The 25,652-nt window shown below is 37.0% G+C and overlaps 1 long non-coding RNA gene across 1 annotated transcript in view; it reads left to right on the forward strand.

Moving 5' to 3' along the window:
* The window catches only part of LOC122144795, a 40,700-nt gene extending 17,048 nt beyond the window's left edge, over positions 1 to 23,652 (forward strand). Inside the window, exons 3-4 of the long non-coding RNA XR_006159837.1 lie at positions 20,076 to 20,148; positions 23,530 to 23,652. This is a non-coding gene — a long non-coding RNA (uncharacterized LOC122144795). The remainder of the gene's footprint in view (positions 1 to 20,075; positions 20,149 to 23,529) is intronic.
* The last annotated feature ends 2,000 nt before the right edge of the window (positions 23,653 to 25,652 follow it).

The raw sequence follows: 25,652 nt of genomic DNA on the forward strand, positions 1-25,652 counted from the left end.
ATTATAATCAAGGAAGTTTTGCTTAAATACAGTTGCAGCTTTGACCATATTTGTCTCTGAAGGTCCACATTTCTACCCACTACCACTCTCGCACATCGATTGTATTAACCAAACTGCTGACAAAAGCAAAATAGCTTGTGCGCAGAACCGAGACAAAACAGCTCTGCAAATTAATGAAAAATAAAACAGCACTGTTAGAAGATTGTCACTCAGAGACAAAGACATCTGGCTCCTCCATAGTGTTTTGGAGGTCTTGAACACTTTTAACAGTAAAACATCACCCTGTGATAGCCAGAGGGATAAATAGGACCTAAAATGGCATTTAGGACTCTTTCAAGGGTTGAAGGCAAAGGGTTGTGTTAATATGCATATGCTAAACATCACTATGCTAAATATCATCTATTCTCAAATTTAAATAAGCTGTTACTGGAAAGTCATTTGATTTCCAAAACTTGTCGTGTATTGCTAACTTTTTGATCTCATATGAGAACAGTTAAGTTAGAACTGGCACAAAGTAAAATGTGAGATCTCGCAAAACATCACGATAGACAGTGTCACGTGTTTTCCATTTGTCACATGCTATTTGTGATGTCCAAGTCAAGAATGTCCTGAAGCAACTCCCTGTTTCCTTGTTGTAAAGGTCTGTCAAGATGTGGACAAAAATGTGGAGCTTCCAGCAGAGGTCCTTCTTTTATCAGTTTTTATTGTGACAGGTTTGCCATGTGTTGGTGACAAACTGCTTCAGTGCTTTATTGTGGACTTGGGCACAACGCTTTTATACCACATGAGAAGGCACAAACAGATGTTCTATCCATCTGCCCTTCATAAAGATCTTGTGTGTGTTGAATGAATGTGTGTATTTTTCCGCAGCAGATGAGAGCCGACACTAATAGAAGACACTATCAGATTTTGGCCATAAAGGACCAATGGTGCATGCATGGAGACAAGGACTGTGAGGTTCAGAGACTTAATGGCTACTTATTATGCATGCATTCATAAAGAATGTTTCAGCAGCATCCACCAAATATTTAGCAAATATTTTAATCCTGTCCTAATATTTTGACAATCCTATCGCAGACTAATGCAAATGTGTTCACTGTGATGGAATATGTTACAACTTAAAATGCTAGAGAAATAATGCAGTGGCCAAATATAGCAATGCAGTCTCCATTTAATACTATATTTTATGCAACATTTCAGAAAAAGCCTATAAAAAAAGGCCAATTACAGCGGATATTTGAATTATTTAAAAATCATGAACACAAAATAGGTGCATTTGCTCTAAAAACAGCCATAGTGAAAAGTAATGTAACATATGATTTACCATTGTAATTATTATAAACTGTTCTCATAAATATATAGCCAATATAGCCAGTCTGTTTTATTGCTTTTATTGTAGTTATTATAATTAAAAAGGCATTTTTCATTTGTTTTCATAAACGATTTCCTGAACACAGTAAACGGAAAACAATATTATTGTCTTTAACCGTGACAGGAAAACTCATAAATGGATGATCCATTCTGATGTTCTTCTGTTAAGTTGCCATGTTCTACAAAAATTCTTTGAGCCCATAGATTCCTGTGGGTACCTGCTTTTTTAAAAAATTTCCTGTCGAGGACCATGCAGGGATTCCTCACAAATTTAATAACAGCAAAATACCCTGCGTGACAAACATAAAACCTGCCTCATTCAGAAAGAAAGGGAGGCTCAAACCAGAGGGTAGATTTGCATTCCTCAACAACAGAAAGAGCATTTTTTTGTTGTACATTTATTTGATGACTATATGAAGCAGATAGATATTGACTTCCACTCCCGAGGTTGCACAGATGGCCAGCAAATGATGTTTTTCTCTCAAATGTATATTATGTAATAAATAATTTGTAGATCTGTTGTATAAAAATAGTATCACACTCACAGATGTGCATTTGAGTAAAATTTGTGTTCCAGACAACGTATTTATTAATGTCTAGGTGTGCTGTTTATCTGTCCTATGTGATATTACCAAGGTAAACCGATTTTTCAGGGTCTTTACTTTTTCCAGAGCCCCTGGCAGAATTTCAGCTTCATTAGAGTGCATTTTTGTCTAAGGTTATATAACACAGCATCAGTAAATAATGTTTGGATATTTCTAGCGCCTTGTGTTCCACATGTTTAATTCATGAAAAAGTTTTCTTACTGGTAGATTTTTTTTTTGCAGAGGACAAAGCTGTTGCTAAGCTCAGGCCTTCACCCACACAGAAATGCGCTAACTTTTCTCCGGCCCTCCACTGGAGACTCTCTCAACATGCAAGAGCGTACCTCTGGTCTGCCTTGCTTTATAACACTGTTTTGGCCTGTTGCTAGAAACCCATCATTATGTGTGGTGAGGACTATAGCCTCTGTGGACCATGCATAAAGAAGCAGAAAAGGGGAGCTGGATCCAAACTCTGCGTGGAACGGGTCATGTGATCATGTTTTGACCCTTCTCTTTAATCAAGGTGGTCTGAGTTGGCAAAGATGGATCAAAGTGTCACTAAGACAAAAGGAGCATTTACAGGAACCTTCTTCAGTCTCAGGCAAGCACATGTTTTGTACAGTGACAGATGGCGTTTAATGTTGGTGTTTAAAACATGCTCAAGCAATGAGCTTTTGATGCTAGCATAGTTGCTAGCTTACACCACACCACAACTTTCTGATTTGGGGAAGTGTTAATCGAGATTCATTACAGAAGTGGCATTGATCACTTTAGGTTGTATTTGTAAATTCTGACAGCATAGTTTAGTTTGCATGCATTTTGTTGATAAAGAAAAGAAATATTAGCTATTTTTAGCCAGTTAATGAGCTTACAGGCTTGCGTGATATAACTACACTTGCCGTAATTCACTGTGGTGGCAATGAGAATGATAAAGTACACAGGCTAGCAATTAAATACACACCCACTGTCCATCTTTTACTGTTGATTTTATTGCAGTAGCACCAAAAAGCTTCTGTTTTCTGTGCCTGGTTATTTTAACCAAAATCACATTGTTTCATGCAACTTCTGAACTTTAAAGTAGGGACTTTCCAGAAGGACTTGAAGGGAGTATTACTTGTTACTTTTTTTGTAAATTTTACCCAGACTTCCTATCCCCCATCCCCCCCCCCCCATCGTTTCTGATAATTTTTGTCACAAATCGGCAAATCATTTCACCTTGTTTTATCACATGTATTAATATTTGTCTCATGTGAATCAATCCATACTATAATGCAAGGAAATACAGAAGTTTGGGGTCACTAAGATTTTATTTTAAATAAATTAATAGTTTGATTACACTGGAATTCATTCAAATGCATATAACAAGACAAAAAATATTTCTATTTCAAATGAAGGCAAAACTTTGGAACTTTCTATTCATCAAAAAATCCAGAAACAATCAGTATTCATAAAAATACTAGGCGACACACAACTGTTCTCAACATCGATAATAATAATAAATGTTTCTTGAGCACCAAATCATCATTTGAAGGATTATGTGACACTGAAAAGTCAGCTTTTCCATCACAGGAAGAAATTACATTTTAAAATATATAAAACCAGAAAACAATTGTAGTAATAAATTGCTGTTTTACTGTATTTTCAATCAAATAAATACAGCCTTTGGGACCAAAAAATAAAAATATCCCTCCCTCAAACTTTTGAACAGTAGTGTATCTGTGACTTATTTTATAGCAAGGGCTAACTGGACCTTGTTAACTAGTCCAGCCTTTACCTCTTGCTTACTACCAGGTGTAAACCATGATCTTGTCTGATCATTTTGTGAATTTATCACCTGAGATTGATGTTAATTTCACGTATAAATAGAGCCAGAAGCAACTGGCTGTTTTTCAGACAAAATCCACTTAAAATCCCCCCAAATAATCATCACCTGGCCTTCATCTGCTGTACCTCATGTGGATCATGAGTCATGTGGAAATTGCTTACCTGATGAATTGAGATTACTGAGAATTGGGGCAAAACCACAGGAATAGTGTTAAACGTCTCCCAGGGCATTAAATCCAGCCATTAGTTGAAGTTATATGGGTGATGCATGTCTAATGAAGGACTTCATTGTGCTTTGAAGCATATACAAATGTCTAAATGAACTAAATGATGATGATGTCAGACACGTGTGTATTTATTCTGTAATCAAGTGTAAACCTCTGCAGCACACAGGACACAAATCAAGCAATGATGTTACTTGGAGGAGACAGCTGGTTACTTCATAAAATAATCTTGATTAGGATAGAAAGCACATGATAAACATGAGTCTAAACCAACAGAATATCAAACTTTTATTTAAAGTAAACGTTGCTAAACTGATTACTGCTCCTCTATTAATCAGTAATCGTACTAAATCATGCAGACATTAAGTCATTGTTGGGCTGTTTTACATCAGATTTATATACAGAGACCTCTTTGGTGACCTTTTTTTCCGCTTTTGTTCAGATCCGATAAGACCAGACACCTGGACTACATTGTGTTTGTTATGTTTTGTCATGTGAAAAGGTCTTTACCAAAGGAACGTAGTGAACTTTCAGGAGTAAAGGGTACAGGAACAGCTTCACACCCTTGGTCTGACAACAGAAGAGGTCTTTAAGGAGCTTTTTGAACTTATTTGTTCATGTCTTGTGCATTTGTGAAGCAAGATATCCAGTTACTTTGGTGAAAATCTGACAACAACAATCCCTGTGAAGTCAGGCCAAGGGTCTCAGAATTTCTCAATAGTTGGCAATAATACCTTAGCTTACTTTGGCAGTGGCTGGTGGAATGTATTGCCATAGGGATAAAGATGATTACCTGATATGAATAGGTATATGTGCACTACCGTTCAAAAGTTTGGGGTCGGTAAGAAAGACGTCTCTTATGCTTTCCAAGCCTGCATTTATTTGATACCAAATACAGTAATATTGTTAAATTATTATTACAATTTAAAATGACTGTTTTCTATAAACCCGATTCCAAAAAAGTTGGGACACTGTACAAATTGTGAGTAAAAAAGGAATGGAATAATTTACATTACATAAACTTATATTTTATTCACAATAGAATATAGATAACATATCAAATGTTGAAAGTGAGACATTTTGAAATGTCACGCCAAATATTGGCTCATTTTGGATTTCATGAGAGCTAGGAAGAAGCGGGAGCACATTACTCTAGTGCTCTCATCGCTTCACTGGCTTCCAGTAAAGTATCGGATTGATTTTAAGGTTATTTTATTTGTTTTTAAATGTCTCAATGGGCTAGCCCCAGAGTATCTTACAGACCTTGTCAGGTTGCATAGGCCCTCCAGAGACCTCCGTTCAGCCAGCCTGATGGTCCTGGAGGTTCCTAGATCGAAATTGAGATCCAGTGCTGATCGAGCCTTCTCAGTGGCAGCTCCCACTCTCTGGAACTCACTGCCCGTAGCTGTGCAGACTGCTAGTAGCCTGTCCACTTTTAAATCATTGCTGAAGACTCATTTGTTTGAAGTAGCTTTTGGCACAGGGGAGCCGCCTTGATGAATGTGTTGTATTCTATGTGTATATTTTTTTTTTCCTTAGTATTTTGTTATTTTATTGTTCTTTTTTGTGTATTTTACTGTGAAGTACTTTGGTAGGCCCTGGCCTTGGAAATGTGCTATATAAATAAATGTGACATTGACATTGACATTGACATACACATTGCAAAAAAGTTGGGACAGGTAACAATAAGAGGCCGGAAAAGTTAAATGTACATATAAGAAACAGCTGGAGGACCAATTTGCAACATGATTAGGTCAATTGGGGGCAACATGATTGGGTATAAAAAGAGCCTCTCAGAGTGGCAGTGTCTCACAGAAGTCAAGATGGGCAGAGGATCACCAATTCCCCCAATGCTGCGGCGAAAAATAGTGGAGCAATATCAGAAAGGAGTTTCTCAGAGAAAAATTGCAAAGAGTTTGAACTTATCATCATCTACAGTGCATAATATCATCCAAAGATTCAGAGAATCTGGAACAATCTCTGTGCGTAAGGGTCAAGGCTGGAAAACCATACTGGATGCCCGCAATCTTCGGGCCCTTAGACGGCACTGCATCACATACAGGAATGCTGCTGTAATGGAAATCACAACATGGGCTCAGGAATACTTCCAGAAAACATTGTTGGTGAACACAATCCACCGTTGCCAGCTAAAACTCTATAGGTCAAAAAAGAAGCCATATCTAAACATGATCCAGAAGCACAGGCGTTTTCTCTGGGCCAAGGCTCATTTAAAATGGACTGTGGCAAAGTGGAAAAATGTTCTGTGGTCAGACGAATCAAAATTTGAAGTTCTTTTTGGAAAACTGGGACACCATGTCATCCGGACTAAAGAGGACAAGGACAAGTTGTTATCAGCGCTCAGTTCAGAAGCCTGCATCTCTGATGGTATGGGGTTGCGTGAGTGCGTGTGGAATGGGCAGCTTACACATTCTGGAATTGCACCATCAATGCTGAAAGGTATATCCAAGTTCTAGAACAACATACGCTCCCATCCAGACGTCGTCTCTCTTTCAGGGAAGACCTTGCATTTTCCAACATGACAATGCCAGACCACATACTGCATCAATTACAACATCATGGCTGCGTAGAAGAAGGGATCCGGGTACTGAAATGGCCAGCGTGCAGTCCAGATCTTTCACCCATAGAAAACATTTGGTGCATCATAAAGAGGAAGATGCGACAAAGAAGACCTAAGACAGTTGAGCAACTAGAAGCCTGTATTAGACAAGAATGGGACAACATTCCTATTCCTAAACTTGAGCAACTTGTCTCCTCAGTCAGCAGACGTTTGCAGACTGTTATAAAAAGAAGAGGGGATGCCACACAGTGGTAAACATGGCCTTGTCCCAACATTTTTGAGATGTGTTGATGCCATGAAATTTAAAATCAACTTATTTTTCCCTTAAAATGATACATTTTCTCAGTTTAAACATTTGATATGTCATCTATGTATGTTGTATTCTGAATAAAATATTGAAATCTGAAACTTCCACATCATTGCATTCTGTTTTTATTCACAATTTGTACAGTGTCCCAGCTTTTTTGGAATGGGGTTTGTATTTTAATAAATGTAATTTATTCCTGTGATGCAAAGCTGAATTTTCAGCAGCCATTACTCCAGTCTGCTGTGTCACATGATCCTTCAGAAATAATTCCAGGGTTCCTATGCAGTATGGAAAAGTATAGAATTTTATTTTTCATTTCCATGTATGGAGAAGTATTTACAAAAAAAAACAGAGCATGGAAAAAGTTTGTGCCTCTATTTTGTTTTCTAAGATATTAAATTGAGAATTTCTAAAAAATAAATTGATAATATAAGCAGAGTTTTTTTTCATGGAAATGTAAAAGCGTAATAAACATATTCCCATATTTTCAGCTGAAATGAAAAATGATTATTATTATTCAGATGTCTCCATTGCCCTGGGCTTGGCCAGATTTTAAGTCTCACTCCATTCCTGATGGATCACTTTGCAGTAAGTACTTTTTTTTATAATGAAAGCAACAAAGTTGTATGTCTTTTAATTTATGAAAACAAACATTCAAATTTAACTGATCTTTATTCAGCCTTTGTATAGCCTTTGTATGTAGCCTTTGTTTGTAGTAGTGTCAAAAGTCCTTTGCTACCAAGTCATTAGTGAAATTTTTTAAATATAACAATACCAGATTACCAGGTCAGTCCGGTACCCAGTGGCTGCTTTCAAACATTCCTATATTTGTGTGAGCTCTCTGTGAAGGGCTTCCATAGAAATCAGACCTGAGATATATTGTAGCATTACAATTCCCTGTCAAGTATAGATTAGGGGTGACCCCAAATAGTCGTCGATTCGATGCTTCGATTCGAAGAGCCTGATTCCACTACCAATCTCACAGTCGTATTTTGCCCCGCCCCCAAACATATGATTCGACTATCAGTCGAATATCGGCAAGATTCGAAAATTCCGATTCAACTATGAAAATCCTTAGTCTGGGACACCCCTAGTATAGATTGTAAAAGTTTTATAGTGGTGTAGACAAGGTGTTTTTGGACAGCTGTCTTCTTAATCGTTATGCATCCAAAATTTTCCGCTTTCGTTTCACTCAATGAGCTAAACCTCAGTGATCAGATATTGCATCTTTGATTCATAATCTGGAAACATTACGTGTAAATGCATATAAACGATTCTTTCATCTGCCTTTGAAATTGTTTTTGTAGCCTACTGAGATGATGGACAATGATGATGTGTAATAGCATTAGTCATGTGTGAGTTCAGTAAATTGCTTCCAGAGCAATATTCAGCTCAGACCCACATTGATCCTAGTAAAACTGGAACAGAAAACAATGGATGTGGTTATGACCTGGTAGAGTTGTCTGAATGCTCAGGTGGTCCATCAGATTTTAGTGGTCTCGTGTTATTCACTAATGGGAGTTTCTGATTAGGAAAATTCACATAAATGTGGCAAGAAACGGCAGCAAAGCGCCTCCTGCAGAGTGATGCCGTCAACTCTTGGGAAAAGCAAGGTTTATCTCTTTTTATTGAGGGTATCATTGGAATTGTATCAGGCCACCACAAACAGAGCCCTTCATGTCTTTGGACAGGCCCTAGCAAACATAAGGTATTTATTAGTATGGATTCCAAATGATTAACAGGGCAGTACTGAAGAAGGAGGTCTGGGTTTAGTTGGGAGCTGGAGGAGGGAACGGGAATCAATCCGCTCCTTGAGAACAGACGTATCCCTTCTCTCCCCCGAAGGCTCTGTGGCAGGTGGTTCACATTTTATACAGCATATAATTGAATAATAATAATAATAACAACAACACAAATTCAGTATGAAATGGAAAAGTTTCATCCAACATTCCATCCTTGACTGAACCTCATGACACTTGTGTACGTCAGGTGAGAGCTGGAATGAAAGGGCTCATGGGTAATAAATCCCAACACTGTTTTATAGCTGATATGGAATTCACTCCCTGTTTAGGACAGCGCTTAAATATAATGTAAGTGTTGCACTGTTTTTTTCAGGGGTTTAATTGGTGTTTTGGAAGTCAGGGAACATGGTGGTGTTTCTGGTGGCCTTGACAAGATACAACATGTTTTGGTCTGTTATTAGTCCACCAGGGTCTGGCACTGACTAGAGTTTAGTATTATACTTACCATTAAAGCAAATGCCAAAAATGCCAAAAACTGGACTGGAGCATAGAGGAAAGGGGATGGATTGACAAATGAACTGCCTATGATTGCATATGTTTTTTAGACCCAGTTTTAAACCCTGGCAAAAGTAAAATCTGGGGAATTTGAATATAGATCTGATTGGTTGTGAAACATTGTGAGGTAATTCAAATGTCTCTTTAGTATTTTTACATTTTATCACTTCTCTGTCTATTCATGGCAATATTGCTTCTTTTAAACTTTGCAGTAGTATCCATCAAGTTTCCATCATTTGCATTTCTTCTGGTAATGTTGTTGTTAGTACATGTCAAAACTCATTTAAATGAAAGTCTAAGAATAGCACAGTTTTACTAGTTCCCATCATGTGTACAAAATTCTTATATGAAATAATGTATTATTCAGAGTGCAAATGTGGTATTTTTGGCCTTGCATGAAATAAGCAAGGGCTCAATAAAAGAACCTGGTGTTCTCTTGTAAAATTGTGAATAGCTCAATAATTAATCATTGAATCAATTTTATTATGCCCACTGCATTTTACAGCTCAGAGTTTGGATGTATTTGCAGTTACTGGAATCAAAGTTTTATTACAGAGCAAACATACTGTTCCGGTTGTTTAAAAAAAAAATGCCTTGGTACCTTGTAGGCATTATACAACAACAGATTAACAGTAATAGTGAGACAATTAAAAGCCCATGTGCTCATTATTTCAAAAGAACAGCATTTATTTTGTAATATTATCTTTACTGTCACTTTTGATAAATCTGTTGCATCCTTGTTGTATAAAAATAATAAATTCTATATATATATATATATATATATATATATATATATATATATATATATATATTAATAGGTTTTAATCTTGTTTCCAGTAAAAATCTCAAAATATTTTTATTATTATTATATATACTTTTTATATATATATATATTATATATATATATATATATATATATATATATATATATATATATAATTAAAAAACACACTTAGTGACACTAAACTTTTGACCAGTCTGTTGCCTTTGATGTCAAAGCAAAGCCTAATTGCTAGTGAAGTGTTTTGTGACCTTGTTTTTGTGGTGCCACCAACAAATCAGGGTTAGTGTCTCATGTTATTGGTTATATTTTGTTTTTTTTACAGCTCCAGAATGATTAGTCTCACACATTCACAGCTCAGCTGATTGGTTCAAAAACCTGGAATGAAGTACTCATGGCAAACCAACTGCCTTAGGATGAATGGGAATTCTTAAAGATTGCATTCTGCAGGTATTCTACACCATTTACAAGACACTAGTGCTCTACATTACATGTGTAGCAGCAGTTTGTGTTGAAAGCCCCCCCTTTTCTGCAGCATCACATATTTCTGAAGTTCCCTTTTTTCATTTTCAAAACAACAAAGCTCGGCACTCACTTTTCACTTTGATTTAAATAAGCGTTTAATTTGAGAGGCCCTCTGTGGTTTGGCCGCCTGCTCCTGTTTGTGCAGCATAGTGGAGATGCTTTACGATGATAAGGCATGAGAGAAGCTTTAGTGCACTGCATCACCAAATGACTGGTGTTCTAGAGTCAGCCAAGAAATACTATAAAATCGATGTGGTCACCGGTGAAGCTGTGCGGCAGAGAGCTGAGGGTTTGGCTCTTTGCAAAAAGGCAGGCATAAAAGAAAATACTGAGTGATTCAATGTGGCTCGTTCACAGAGTGAAAGCTGTGTGTCAACCCGGTGACCTCTTTAAAACTCTACTCCATGTGCCACTCACATCCGACCTCAACACAGTGAGAAAAACGCTGCAGCTGGGGGCTATTTAGCGGGTGGTCTCTCGCTCTCGGCCCATTCATAGGAGAGGAAAGCTCATGTAACAATTAGAACAACATGTCCCGTTACACTGCAATTTTTTATGCAGGTTTTAATCTTGTTTCCAGTAAAAATATCAAAATATTTTATTAATATTATTATTTTTTGTACTTTTATTTTATTTTATTTTATTTATTAAATAAAAATTGTGTTAATTTGCAAAAAAAAAAAACTAAACAAAAAAAAAAAAGCTTATGGGATAGGAAAAACATGTTGAAGTTTTTTATTGTTTATATATATATATATATATATATATATATATATATATATATATATATATATATATATATATATATAATTTATTTGTTTATTTATTTTGCAAAGATAAAGAGTTCAGTTCTTGCCGTCTCTTGAGAACAGGGACCATGGTTTACAAGCTTTGGCAGGTGTGTTTATGTGTTATGGATCATCCAGAAAAGGCCTAAAGGGAGCTCGAAAAAACTGTGATTGTGACTCTTAGTCATTTTATAAGGACTCGGTGGTGTTGCATGCGTGCCACTTGTGAACCTGACCCTGAACCAGAAATAGCTATGAGAGACATAATAAAAAATGCTCCATTTCAGCCATATGAAATTTATTCAAATAACAACAAAAACCTGATACACACGGAGAAAAAAGCCCCGACTTTTTCCATGACAGAGGAACACATTTTCTGCCGCACATGCACATAGTTATGCTAATTTGAAAAAGAAAAAGCTGTGTTTGTTAGTTAATTTTAAGGTTTTGTTGCAGACCATGATGGGCCTTGATGGACAGTCCTATGGAGCGTAATAGAATTGAATGATTTAGGGATGAATTCTTCTTACACCTGCGCTACAAGTTTTCAATAAATCTGCTTTGGGAACTGGGATCACTAGGACCAATATTACTATTTTTAGAAAAAGGATACACTGAATGGCCAAAAAACTAAAATAAGCAAATCATCATAGTGTTAAATAAAACACATTACCTCTTGTGACTAATCACATGGTGGATTTCCAGAGGTATGTGTCTGTGGGTTGAAAATGTGTTAAGCAGTCTCACATGGTTCAGAAGATAAATGGAGGGCATGAAGGTCTCTGGAAAGTGTGAACTGGGATAAATTAGTATTGGTTCTTAACTGCCAGTTAGGTGGCATGGCAGCACTTTCACTCAATTTCTTTTCATCTAGACCTTTGGGGCTTAAAGCCTGTGTAGGTTTTTTTCAGTGTTAACAGACTACCGTTCAAAACTCTGTCCTGCTTGTTTAAGCATCCCAACCAGCCTGACACAGCAACACTGAGTCAACCTCTGACGTAAATTGGAGCTAGTCTGACAGCTTTCCCAGTGTTTGCTAAGATTCTGAGTGATTGCCAGGTGATGTTGTTAAAGTGTTCAAAGTAGTTACAAGGCCACTGTTAGGCTGTTGCTAATTGCCCCAAGTCAAAATTATTACTATTATAATAACAATAAATTATGCATAATTACATGCATGTAACCCTAAGCCAAACCCTAATCCTAACCCTAACCATATAGTAAGTACATGTAGTTAATTAATATTACTCAGTACTTAAATGTATAATTATAATGTAACAAGGACATCTTAAAATAAAGTGTAACTAAACAATGTCACTGAGGTACCCTTTCAAAAGTTGCTAATATGTACCATTTAGGTACTAATATGTACCTTTTAAGGTACTGATATGTATCGTTTAGGTGTAAATAAGGTACTAATTGAAAAGGTACCATCTCAGTGACTTTTGTGGCTCTTTTTTTCTGAGAGTGTAGGCCAACAGGATGTTCTTGCCCCAAACTTATGCTATTGGTTGGATTGTTGGATGCTCACACAAACAGAGTAATGTTCAAAGTGTTTACACTCTGTGAGCAGTCATCCTATTAATGGCTTACTCGTAGTTGTCTCTCCATATTAAGCTGAGATATAGGAGAATTATTTTAACGTTGCAAAAAATACACACTTCATCATTAAGTGCTGCATGCACATTGACAGGCCTTCAGAAGTTATGCACCTGTTCCTAAACATTACAGTTGCGGCTTTTGAATGTTATATAAGCTATTATATGATTCAGAATAGATCCAGCGTTGCAGTTCAAAGACAAAGTTTCAGGCAGGCAGGGTTGGTTTAACTTTGAGACTAACACAGCGGAGCGAGAAGGAGGGAGAGAGAGTTTGTTTGCTGGGAGTTTGATGGCATTTCAGCCACTATTTTTTATATGCACCTCAGCAGCACCATAGAAAGGAAGAAGAAAGTCATCATTGTCAGTCCAGGCATGCTTTGTTTCCTTCTCACATCTGTTTCAATAAATGTCCCTGTCCCATCCAGCCGAAAGAACCTTAGCAACAGCAGGAGAGTTGACTGCAGACGCAGGCTCTGCGCATACAAATGACCGTTGCGCTTCTTTTCGGACGAGTTCAGGGACAGTTTGTGAATTCCTCAGTGAACTGACATCAAGGCTAATATTTGTCCCCCACACAAGTATCTGAGGACATTCTTGTTTTTCCAAGTTCTCTGTGGTTCTGGGCTCTGATGGTAATTTCTCCCAGACAGCTGAGCCTGTGGACCATCTGTCCTTGTTCCACCTCTCCTTTAATCAGATAATTTTGCCTGTGTGGCATGTCCTTCCTTTTTAATATGCAGCCTGTGTGCACAAACACAGGCCTCAGTGTATCCCGCATCCCATTTTCACTTACCACGCTGCATTGCACGATGGTTTATTCTTAGTAGAGGGATGCAACCCAAGACGCCACTCATTAATTTTAGAGCACATCCCTTTGCCCATTACATGAGGTTTAGTAAGTGGATAAGTAGATAATGAACCAGCCTTTAATGCCTTGTCTTTTCTTAGACCTCTCTGCCTTAAGGAAATGTGAATGTGCTTTTAGTAATTTTAGAAAACACAGTTTGGCGGCCTGCTTTTCATTATATGGACTATAATTAGGATACACTTTCGACATGCTTTGTCAAATCCCACTGAGATCTTCACTAATGATTTGAGCAATGCTTATTAAGTTATAGGAAAAAGTGTACTGTTGTATTGAATTGAATAGGAAGTAGATTCCTTTTTTGCAAAAACTCAGGAATGAGTAAAATAAAATGTACAGAACAACTTAAAAATTGTGATATTCACCAGCGCTCTTATTGCATGTATTCTCAGTGGTGCAAATTAAAACAAATTCAAATGCATTGGCAGATCATATTCCAAACTTGAAATAAATTGGGTAAAACAAGTTTACATTTTGTGCTTTGTTTAAACTGTTTATCAGTTCTTGTAGATTAGTTTGTTAAAAGAATGAACCATTCACCCAAAAATACTGACTTTACTTACTAATCTTCATATCGTTCCAAACCCACATTACTTTCTTTTTTCCATGAAACATAACCAGAGAAATTCTGAGGACTGTTTGCTATTTTTGGTGCAATTAAAATGAATGGGCACAGAGGCTTTGTTGGGCTCAAAAAGGATGCACAAGCATCAAAAAGTCAATATGACTTGTGCACTATATGGAATTTTGAATAAAGCATTATAGCCAAGTATGGTGACCCATACTCAGAATTCGTGCTCTGCATTTAACCCATCCAAAGTGCACACACACAGCAGTGAACACACACACACCGTGAACACACACCAGAGCAGTGGGCTGCCATTTATGCTGCGGCGCCCGGGGACCAGTTGGGGGTTCAGTGCCTTGCTCAAGGGCACCTCAGTCGTGGTATTGACGGCCTGAGACTTGAACCCACAACCTTAGGGTTAGGGTTAGGGTTAGGGTTAACCCCTTTTTTATATTTTATATGTTTTTTTTTTTAAAGTTCCAAATCTTTATATTAATATTTTCAAATATTTTTAAGACAAGCAATAGTTTTCTGTGAGAAACAGACCGAAACAGTTGTAGCGCACTAATTAGCAGTGTGAACGAATCATTCTTTAATGAGACAGTTCACAAAAATATAAAGTTGTAGCACACTTTGTGCTCATGACAAAAGTAGCAATGCCTGATATGTGAACAAACCATTTGAGTCAGAACTTTTCAGTGAAACACTTGATTCAGTACACAAAAGAATGATTCATTTGCAAGTGATCTGGTTCTTGAGTTGGAATCATTGAGTCAGCTCTCTGGAGGGGAAGATTAATAACAAACAGCAACTTACATTTTGATTTGTTCCCCTCTCAAAGCTTTGGTATGACTTGAAAAACACAAAGAATGTAGCATTTGGTCATATACTTTCAATATCCTTTATGAAACCTCAATCCCCATTCTTTATAACTGCATGGAGCTACAAGTATTCTTCAAAAGTTCTTTTGGGTTCCACGAAAGAATGAAAGTCATACGGGTTGGAACAACATGACAGTGAGTAAAGAATGCCTCTTTTTGTATTCTGTTTGATTCAGCCCTTGATGCACGAATGCAATAGAGTGTGGAGTGCATTCCTCCAGTGTTCACTTCTCCATGGCACATAACTGCACATCACACCAAGGGCCAAGCATCTCTCACCTTCGTGCTAAGCATAGCTAAGCTAAGTTTAGATGCAGTCTATGTAAATCAAGCCTGAATGAATATTCACTCACTTACAAAGTTTGGCTTTTAGTGAGATGAAAGTCCTGGTAAAAATTAAAGAAAGGGGGAGGGAATGCACTTTGCAACCCCTCTAGACATGCTAAATATTTTGGGACACTGCTCTCAGATATTTTTTTTCTCTCCAAACAAATTTTCAGAGTGTGTTTTCTCCCGCCTTTTAAAAGAAGTGATCTTGGAGGTGTTGAAATACCTCGCATTATCATGTGTTGTACAGATGTTGGGTGAAGCAGACAGAACTCGGAGCCTAGCTGAGGAATTGAATCTGACATGCATTTATCCCATCTACCTTTTTTCCCCGTTGAGACAAGCGTTCAAATAATAATGCAAGAGTTTTAAGTGAGTTTAGAGTTGATGTCCATCTGTAATCACTTTCGACAACATATTATTGCTTTTGATGATGTTGGCTGAATTAGTTTGCATTAGCACCGTTTACAATTTCTCACACGCACCTTTGCTTTGTTCCATTTGGTCTCTGAGTGTTTTCAATGATGTGCGTAGGTTCCGAGCCATAAAACTCGAAATAATTCAAAACAAAGAGGATAAGATGCTTTCCAGGGGGACATACCACTGATATGGATTTGCGCAGAGAGCACTGAAAATAGACCGCTTCGCTATGGTCGACTGGGCGCAGCCAGTACAAGATGCAGTTCACCACGAAGCCAACAGGGACAAATTGACACCAGAGCCAAGGTGCAATGTTCTGAAAAGGCCAATCGTCTTGTTTATTTCCTAGCCCGTGTTTTGCACAGACAGATATGTAAATGTTTACACGTGTAGAAGACCGTAGGGGTGGGGGAGACGAGTGAGTTGAGCCCCTCAACTCTGACCCTGGGCGGGTCACCTCCCATTTGGATGGTACTGTATGAACTCTGGGCCCTTTCTGCCTGGTTTCAAGCACAGATGTTCCTGGGACATCGCCTGAGAGCGATAGATCAGGTCCATTTGTCATTTTCTTAATCATTATGTTACGCCCCTAGATTTTGTCCCTGAGGAAGCATCACCATGGAACACACACAAACAGAGGCTGCGGCCCAATCTCGAATGTGGTGACAAGCGAGCCGGCCTCTTTGTGGAGCTCCAGACTAGAGGTGTTGCATATTCCACATGCCCGAATGCTCTCTGGATTACCGATGGGGCAAATAATGAGTTTTGGCCCCGCGATGACAGCGATATTTGAATAGCGATGTCATGCATCAGTCTTTTTCAAACAACTCTGTGCTCCCAGCGTTAATGTTTATGGATCGTTCGCTGGTGTTTTCCTCCCGGCAACAGAATTTTCAATGAAAACTCTGCTTCTGGCCCCGTGCTAGTGTGTATGATTAAACATCTGTCCCTTTGAAACTCAAGTCTGCGAGACGAATTATTCGATACTGGAGGTCGAGAAAGGAGGGGAGCGGAATCTAGCACGGCTGGATGTAAACACTCAGCTCAAATGCCCGGCTGTCCTTCTCAGGCGATAATTATTCTAGTGATAGATTGATCGAGTGATGTGTTGTTGTTAAGAGCACAGGTCGGAACTGCGTGACGTGAGTTGGAGTGGGAATGACAGTTTGTTGGACCACTGCGCTGTCCTGTTCGCAACATGTGTTTTTTAATATCTGCATTCTCCAGATGACTAACCGCTTTTGGGGTGGTCAGGGTTCGCATCGCACGGCAGCACGATTCAGATCATGTGTGAGTGAAATCGGTTACGTCCAAACAGACGTGGAGAGAGAAATATGATAGGCATTGATATGCTACAGATGCCCTGTATTTAAATTCAGTGAAAGTGCAAGCACGCTTCTGTACGTAAATTAGGTTTTGCTTTGTTCACAACAGCACATTTAACAATTGCACTACAGATGCACTTGTTTAAATTAGATTATGTAAATAGTGTAAATTTGAAAATTTTGCTATATAAATTAGATTTGCTTTGCTAATTGTGATACATTGTGATGCGCTACTTTAATTTGGTAAAAAAAAAAAAGTGCAAAAATGCTTCCATTATAGGATATTTAAATCAGGATAATTATTTGTGTAAATTAAATTTTGCTTTGTTTGCAAAGAGTGAAATGTGGTTGAGAAAATTTTGTTTAAAAAACTGCTTCTGTTATACAATATATAAATTTGGCAAATTTAAATCTGGTTTTGTTTTGTTTGCAAAAACACTATTTGGCCACCACAAATACACTACAGATGCAAAAAAGTGCAAACATGCTTCTGCTGTACAGTATGTAAATTAGGCTAAATTTGTGAATTTGATTTAGCTTTTTTTTTAGCAAAAGCACTATTTGGCCGCAACAATTAATATTTACAATAGGCTACAGATGAACTATTTTCAAAATTGCATTTTGCTTTGCTGCAAAAGCAATATTTGGCAACCAAAATTCAATTCAATTACACTACAGATGCATTGTGTTTATATTTGGTGAACAAAGTACAAACACGCTTCCATTCTACAATATGTAAATCAGACTAATTTTTATAAATTAAATTTTGCAAAAGCACAATAACAATACAATAAGCACTATAATAATACAATTAATCTTACTCCGTTACTGTCTGCGCAAAGTGGGTGAAAATTTGATTCTTGAACGTGGTTCAGTATAATTTTCATTTGATCGTGGTTCATTGACTGATGATCAAATGATTACTAACTAACACTAAAAAACGTGAACACATCACTCCATCCTTGGTCCATTTATATTGGCTCCCAGTACAATATAGAATTGATTTTAAACTCCTTTTATTAGTGTATAAATCTCTTCACGGCCTTGCACCGACTTATTTATCAGATTTGTTAATAGGGTACAAGACAGGTAGAACCTTGAGATCATCAACTCAAAACCTGTTAAAAGTTCCGAGGACTAAGCTAAGCCAGAAAGGGGATTGTGCTTTTGGGGTAGTTGCTCCAAAACTTTGGAATAGCATACCACCACATGTTAGGGACGCTGATTCTGTACATGTTTTAAAGTACAACTTAAGACACACTTGTTTGAAATGGCTTATTCATCTTTTTGATGATAATGATTATTATTATTTACATATTTTAATTACTTTTTTAATTACTGTATTTTTTTATTGAGATGGTGTAAAGCACATTGGTCAACATGTGTTGTTGAATGGTGCTATATAAATAAAAGTGACATTGACATTGACATTGACAAATGTTGGAAAAGAGTAAAAAAAAATGCATGAAACAAAACAGCACTTTTAGTGGGAACAATTAATTCTTGCTGATTTCCACTCCTGAATGTTTCAGTTGCATTTATTTCTTTAAATATTATTTTTATAATTATATTCTTTTGCGTAGTGCCCCCTTAGTGTTATCAGGTTCAAAACATGCTGCATTGATATCACATGCAAATGCAACTAGTTATGTGGGCAGCAAGTTCCCCCCACCAAACAATTTGGCAAATAGAGGTCTATTAGTGGTGGGTCCCTACAAAGTCATAGAGTGTGGAATAGGAAGTGTTAACATCTGGGCAGCTGGCGTTTGGCGTGGCAGTGAACTGCGGCACTGAACTCTCTCTCTTCCTCTCATGCTGAGTGAAAACAAACACAGCTCTCATGTTTTTGCCTGCTGTATCGGGGTCGAAGAGGTTTGTCTGGCTGCTCAGTGAGCGACCTGCAACACACTTTCCTCTCTGATGTCCCACTCTGGTTATTGGGGGTCAGGAATGCACAATGTTTGTTTGATTTTGCATCACGTTGTGTTCCCCCAACATGAAACGGAACTCATTAGGAGACTAATGTGCCGGAGAACTGTCATGCAATTCGACTTGACTGGAAATTCATCTAGGTTGAACTAGACATGGTCCAAGTAGATTCTCATAAAAAGATTGTGTTTATTATCATGATGATGATGATGAACAGATTTATCTGAGCTAAATCGACCAGGACTGCTATTTCTGTTGGTATAATGTAGAGTAAGTGTCCTTCTGTGTCACTTTATTGTGTAAAATACATTTGTTTTTACTAATATGCTCGATTTAGTTTGTTTGGTGTTCCCCAAAAAGATTTGGACACTTTAGGGCACTTAAGCATCACTTGAAAGTTTAAGAATGCCATTGCATAAAATATCAAACCAAATAGCAACTGCAAACAAATGATGCCAGGCCTTTTCTCAGAATTTCAGTTTTTTTGGCCCAAAGTGTGGCAAGAAATATCTCCCACACCATTACACAACCATCAGCTCCACCAGAATCTATACCCTGCCATCTAAATGCTGAAATCAAGATTAACCAGACCAAGCAAATGGTTGTGCATAAAAATCTGTGTAGATCAGCAATTTCTGAAATATTCAAACCAGCCTGTCTGGCACCACAACTATTGCCATGTTCAAAGTCACATAAATTACCTTTCTATTCCGATGCTTGGTTTGAACTTGACCATGTCTACATCGATAATGAATTGAGTTGCTGTCATGTGATTGATTGATTATATATTTGTATTACCTTGCAGTTTTTATTTTATTTTATGTATTTTCTTTGTTTAAATCATGCTCATGTTTGCCCCCCTTTTTTGTGTGTGTGACTCTAGTAGCCAAGTACTTTTTTGGAGCCGCTAAACATCTGACTTGACATCTGATATGCTGCAGTTGACCTCAACACAGGTAGGCTAAATTTCTGTGTTGTTTTATGAAAGTAGATTATGACTAGAGCTACCCTGGAATTGCTATTTGTCAAGTTCAGCTTCGGTTTAGTGAAAGTATTTGACATTATGAAGCAAATGGGAAAAGATTCCATTGCAAGCATTTAAATGATTCTAATAATTCAATTTAATGTGGTCAACCACAGTGTTTCTTTTAGAGAAATTTTGAGTATTTTTATATCCCTACATTCCTTAACATAAAATCATCTTGGTGTTGATTGCTTTTGACTTTACTTTAAAAAGTGGCCTGTTGAAATCACTTAAAAAGTGCAGTTTCTTTGCTGTTTTGGCATATTTCAAATTGAAACAAAAATATGGGTTTCTATTAATTAAGGTTATATTTTATGCATAGGTTTGTAGGAATGTCAAGGTTGTTCAAAAAAGTGTTTTTTTTAATTTTTTTTATAAATTTGTTTGTATAAAGTGTGTGATGTAACCGTATGTTTGAAATGCTTAGCAACCTACCCATAAAAGTTGTTATCATGGTACACAATCAGAGTAACTGCCAACAGACGTTAGATTTAGCCTAAGATGTAGCCTTACAAAAAAAGTATTTAGCTCAATTCCTGTAAATCCTTGCCAGTTTGATGATTAGCGTTGCAAGGGTGGGACAGCTTTTTGTCTGACCATTTTTTAAGCAAATAACAAAAAGCATGACACTGATTAGATGCCATTACCGTGATGATTTTGTCAGTGGTGAGCGTTTAATGTGTTTTTATCCCTGATGTTTGCTGTGCACAGAAACTCAATGCACTTATTTTATTAGTAAGATATGAAATTATTGCCGTTTCACAGCTGCTTGTTTGATACAAGGACATTTTTGAAATAGTAACTAGAATATATTTTCATATATGCATATAAAGAGCTGTCAGAAAATAGCTACCAAGGTTCATAAACATAAACAGATACTTTTATCTGGTTACAACACATTTGTGGTAATGTAACTGTGGAAGATTTATAGGTCACAATGGGTTTGTCTTGCCCTCATGGACACCCTGATCTGAAACGTGTGATTTAGAACAGAATGAAAGGAATTATGGGTGTTATTGGGCCTGCATGCATCTAAACAAGGTAGTCATCCTAACTAACATTCACTGGCCAAAATTTACAACATTAGTCAAGATTTGATTTCAGACATCACATGATCACTTGTAATAAGCATGAGATGCTGCTGCTGGTGCCCACAAAAAAAAAAAAAAAAAAAGGCCAGACGAGACATTTTGAGGTTTATCTGATGCTTGTATTTGTACAGCTGTGTTGACATTGTAGAGATGCTTTATGGACTTGTGATTTTCATCACAAATGAGTGTCATTTTGCATGAATTGTGGTCACGGTCAGCCTCTTTCAGTGTAAGAGCACGTATATGCAATGCACTCCGATGATTGCCTCAGATTTTTGTTCTACTGTATCATTGCAGCTTGCAATTTTTGTCACAGGCGGTAGAGGGCAGTGTGACGTGAGACCTTCAGATTCTCTTGTTTTGAGTCCCTGAAAGTGTTGAAGTATCTGCACAGTTCATCTTTGGAGTAAAGAAGCATAAATTTAATAGGTTATTGCTTTTATTATTTTCTGAGAATATTAAGAGTCTATTTACAGCTATTTTTTAGGGACAGATTTGCAAGCAAGATTGTTCATTCATGTCTCATACTAGCAGATTTGTTTGCAGTCCCCCTAGGGTACTGAAGGAAATACTACGGAAATCAAGTGTCCCTCAGGGAATCTGTCTTTTTTTTCTTTTCTTTTTTTTTTGCCCTGCCCTTTTGAACACTGCTTGCCCATGTATACCATTGAAACTGGCCCTCCACACATTGGCCCATTCTGTGTTTTCTTACCAGAATCAGAAAATAAACACTGCACTGGCTCCACTGTAATCAGCCGGTTATGTACACAAGTAATTTAGTTATTTCATGGAGTGTTTAAAGGGATTTTGCATTCTTGACAGCTGAGTAATACGAACAGAGTCCGAACACCTTATGTTTTGGAATATAACGATTCAAAATTTGATAAGTAAAATCTGGCCATTATATTTTCATCATAGTCATGATATTTGATTTGATTTGATTTTATCCTAGAATTATATATTAAAATTTTATAATATTTTTACATTTAATGTCTTTTTATTTTAGAATTATGAATCCTAATGATATCTATGATGAATTATAGATTCCATTTATTCATAGTTGTATTTTCTATTTTATTGTGGAATTCTAGAATTTAATTTAATTTTATATTATCATATTTTATATTCAATTAATTTTATTTTACAATTATGAGATCTCGTTATTTTATTACAGAATTATACATTTAATTAGTTTATTGTTGTATTTCATATTATGAAATTATAGGTTTTTGTTTTATTTAATTTTATGCTTTAATATATTTTATAAGTAAAGCCAGCCATTATATTTTCATCATGGTCATCATATTTGATTTGATTTCATTTTTATTATAGAATTATAGATTAAATTTTTTTTATCATTTGTTGTATTTTGTATTTTATTTCATTTTTATTGTAGTATCGTAGAATTGTATTTTATTGTATATTATCATATATCATATTTATTTTATTTTAGAATTATGAGATCTTAATGAAAACTATAATGAATTATAGATTCCATTAGTTGTATTTTCTATTTTATTATGAAATTGTAGAAGTTTTATATTATCATATTTTATATGTCATTTATTTTATTTTATAATTGAGATCTCATTATTTTATTACAGAATTATATGTTTCATTAGTTTATTGTTGTATTTTATATTATGAAATATAGAATTTTGTTTTCTTTAATTTTGTTTTAACTTTGTTCTTGTTGTTTTATTGTAGAATTATGTTTCATGTTTTATTTACTTTTATTGTATTTTAAATGATGGAATTTTATTTCATTTGATATTTGATCCTTTGGTTGTGTATTTTGTGTATTGTAGAATGACAGAATTTGATTTCATTTTATGTTTTATTAATTATATTATTAAAAATGTATGCATTTTTATGTTATTATTGTATTTTATATTTAAGACTGTTACAGAATATCTTATTACAAATGTTGAGTTATAATGTGGTTCCAGCTTTTAAACATGGGAAATGAATAGTTTCCTGTAATTCAGAGACCACGTTTCAATGACGGCGTGAGTGTGCATAACCTGAGTAAGAATATGTGGTCAACTCCCTGGTGACTTGAGCCTAGAGTGGTGGAAAGGGAGGGACGGCCGCGTGTCTTTACGAAAAGAAAGACACCCCCTCCCATCCTTAGTCACTCGCTTCTCTTCCTGTCTAAAGAAAGGGAGGATGAGAGAAACGAGGGTTAAAGCATGTATACTAAACTGTTGCTTTTTTTCTAGCTCATCTAACCTTTGGCCCGAATAAAAGGTGTGATAACCGAGATGGGTCCAGTTCTGACTGAGGTTCATATGAAGGGACCCCATGGCTTCCAGATGTCACATGATGGCAAGCAAAGAGTAAGTGAACAGCTTGAAAAGACCCCTTCTCAGAATTGCTGATCATGTATTTTTTTTAGGCTAACAGGAAAACATGCTAACAGGATATCCATTATAATCATCGTACATATGCGACTCAAAACGAAAGCTGTCAGAGTGAGACCATTGTCTCCGTAAGCACCAAAGGAAGGTTTTAAATGGGTGCCCACTCCAGAAGATTGTTTGTTGAAGCTTATCCTGTTCAAACGCCCACTTATTCAACCTCATCCTGTTCATCATGGAGAAACAGGCCACGCTTGTTTTAATAGGTTTATGATTCACTAGTTGGAAGAACAAATTCCCTGCCAGTTGACCTTCAAAAAACTCCATCTACGTGGTGATTGAATACCAACATCACAATAACAGAATGAATCACTTCCCACTCAAGAGTTTTCTGTTGGCATTAGGCAAATGCAGACTCTCTGAAAGTTACTGAGACGTATGCTAAACGTTAACCCGCCCGGGGATGCCTTGGTACGTAAGCCCTGATAGCGTCTGCAGGCAATTATGAGATGTTCTTTAGAGATTGTAGCGTAGCTGCTGCCTCGCAGCTCAAGGAACTGATGACAGATTTATTTGACTTCAGCTCGGCAACTCCGAGGCCCAGACAGCTGGAAATGCCTAACGTGGGAGAGAGTGGCAGTGTGCGCGGATTTCCTGCCATGCTCTTGCCTCCTGGAGAACGTTCTCCCAGGAGGGGAATGAAAGGTGACTTGGGCTGAGTGCTTCCTCCGTGCGAGGCTGCAGCTGCTTGACTACAGGCCTTTTTCTTCGACAAGTGCTTTGTAAGCATGCCACTGCGGCCCGAGACAATGGAAGTCTGACTTGGGCCAGAGAGCGAATAACACTTGAGCATTCTCCAAACGTAAAATCCTAACAGTCCTCAACCTAAAGAGGGTTGTACAGTGACACAATAGAACAAATGAGTGCCCAATACTAAGAAAAAGTTGGTTAAACTCAGCTTTTTACTGAAGGATGGAATATTAAATGAAAGTTTTTGACATTGTATGTGGTCTTCGATTGCCATTGCGTCTTTTGTATTGCGGTTTGATGGTATTGAGTATGCCTCAATAAAAGGCTGAGGGCTCAAACTTCCCATGGGAAATGAGCCGGTGGAGGTGGGTTTTGAGCGACATTGATTCACAAATCACAAACAACCACAAATCACGGAAATAAATCGGCATCATCTGGGACACATGCATGTCTTCTAACCAGACTTATTGGAAACCCTGACCTTAAAATGATACCCTTCATTAAATGCAGGGTTGCAGTTTGCTTTGAAATGTTGTATGTCAGCTCTTTAGCTCTTTTTTTTTTTTTTTGGGAAAGATGTTCTCTCGGTTCAGTCAGTTAAAAAAAAAAAGTGTTACTTTTCAATGCATATGCAAGAACCAGTGCTTGAAAAAATCATTTCAAATCACATTATTTATGTATAGTATGTATAGTACTTAGGCTATTATACTGTACAACACAGTTTAGGTAACTCAATACATTTTAAAGTCGAATGATTAAAGTGTACTAAGATGTCCTTACATTTACCAGACAAATCTAATCAGGCAAAAGAATGCATTTTTTTTCAACATGTTTGCTTGTGGTCTGCCTCATTTAGTTCTGCAAAGGTCCAGATACAGGTTACGTTTCTGAACCCTATATGGACTTTTTGCATATGTAGATCCAGCAGGGGTGATATAATTGTAAAAACAACAGCCCATTTTTCGATGACTATGTCATCAACACTTCGAGAACACCAGCACCAGCAGAATTTTCTCCACCTGAGCTAAGAGTGCTGATTTGAACATTTTCAAACCCTACAACCTTTAACAGGAAAATACATTTATTTCCACAGCTATAAAACTGGTTCCCATGTGTCAAATGATAGAATTAATGGGTAACAGAAAGCATTACAACTCCCCAGCACCATCATTGTGGATGCACTGAGGGATGTTGGAGGAATGCAATGGTTTTAAACACTGAAACAGTTTGAGCGA

The sequence above is a fragment of the Cyprinus carpio genome, unplaced genomic scaffold (genome assembly GCF_018340385.1).
Source record: "Cyprinus carpio isolate SPL01 unplaced genomic scaffold, ASM1834038v1 S000006759, whole genome shotgun sequence".
NCBI classification, from domain to species: domain Eukaryota; kingdom Metazoa; phylum Chordata; class Actinopteri; order Cypriniformes; family Cyprinidae; genus Cyprinus; species Cyprinus carpio.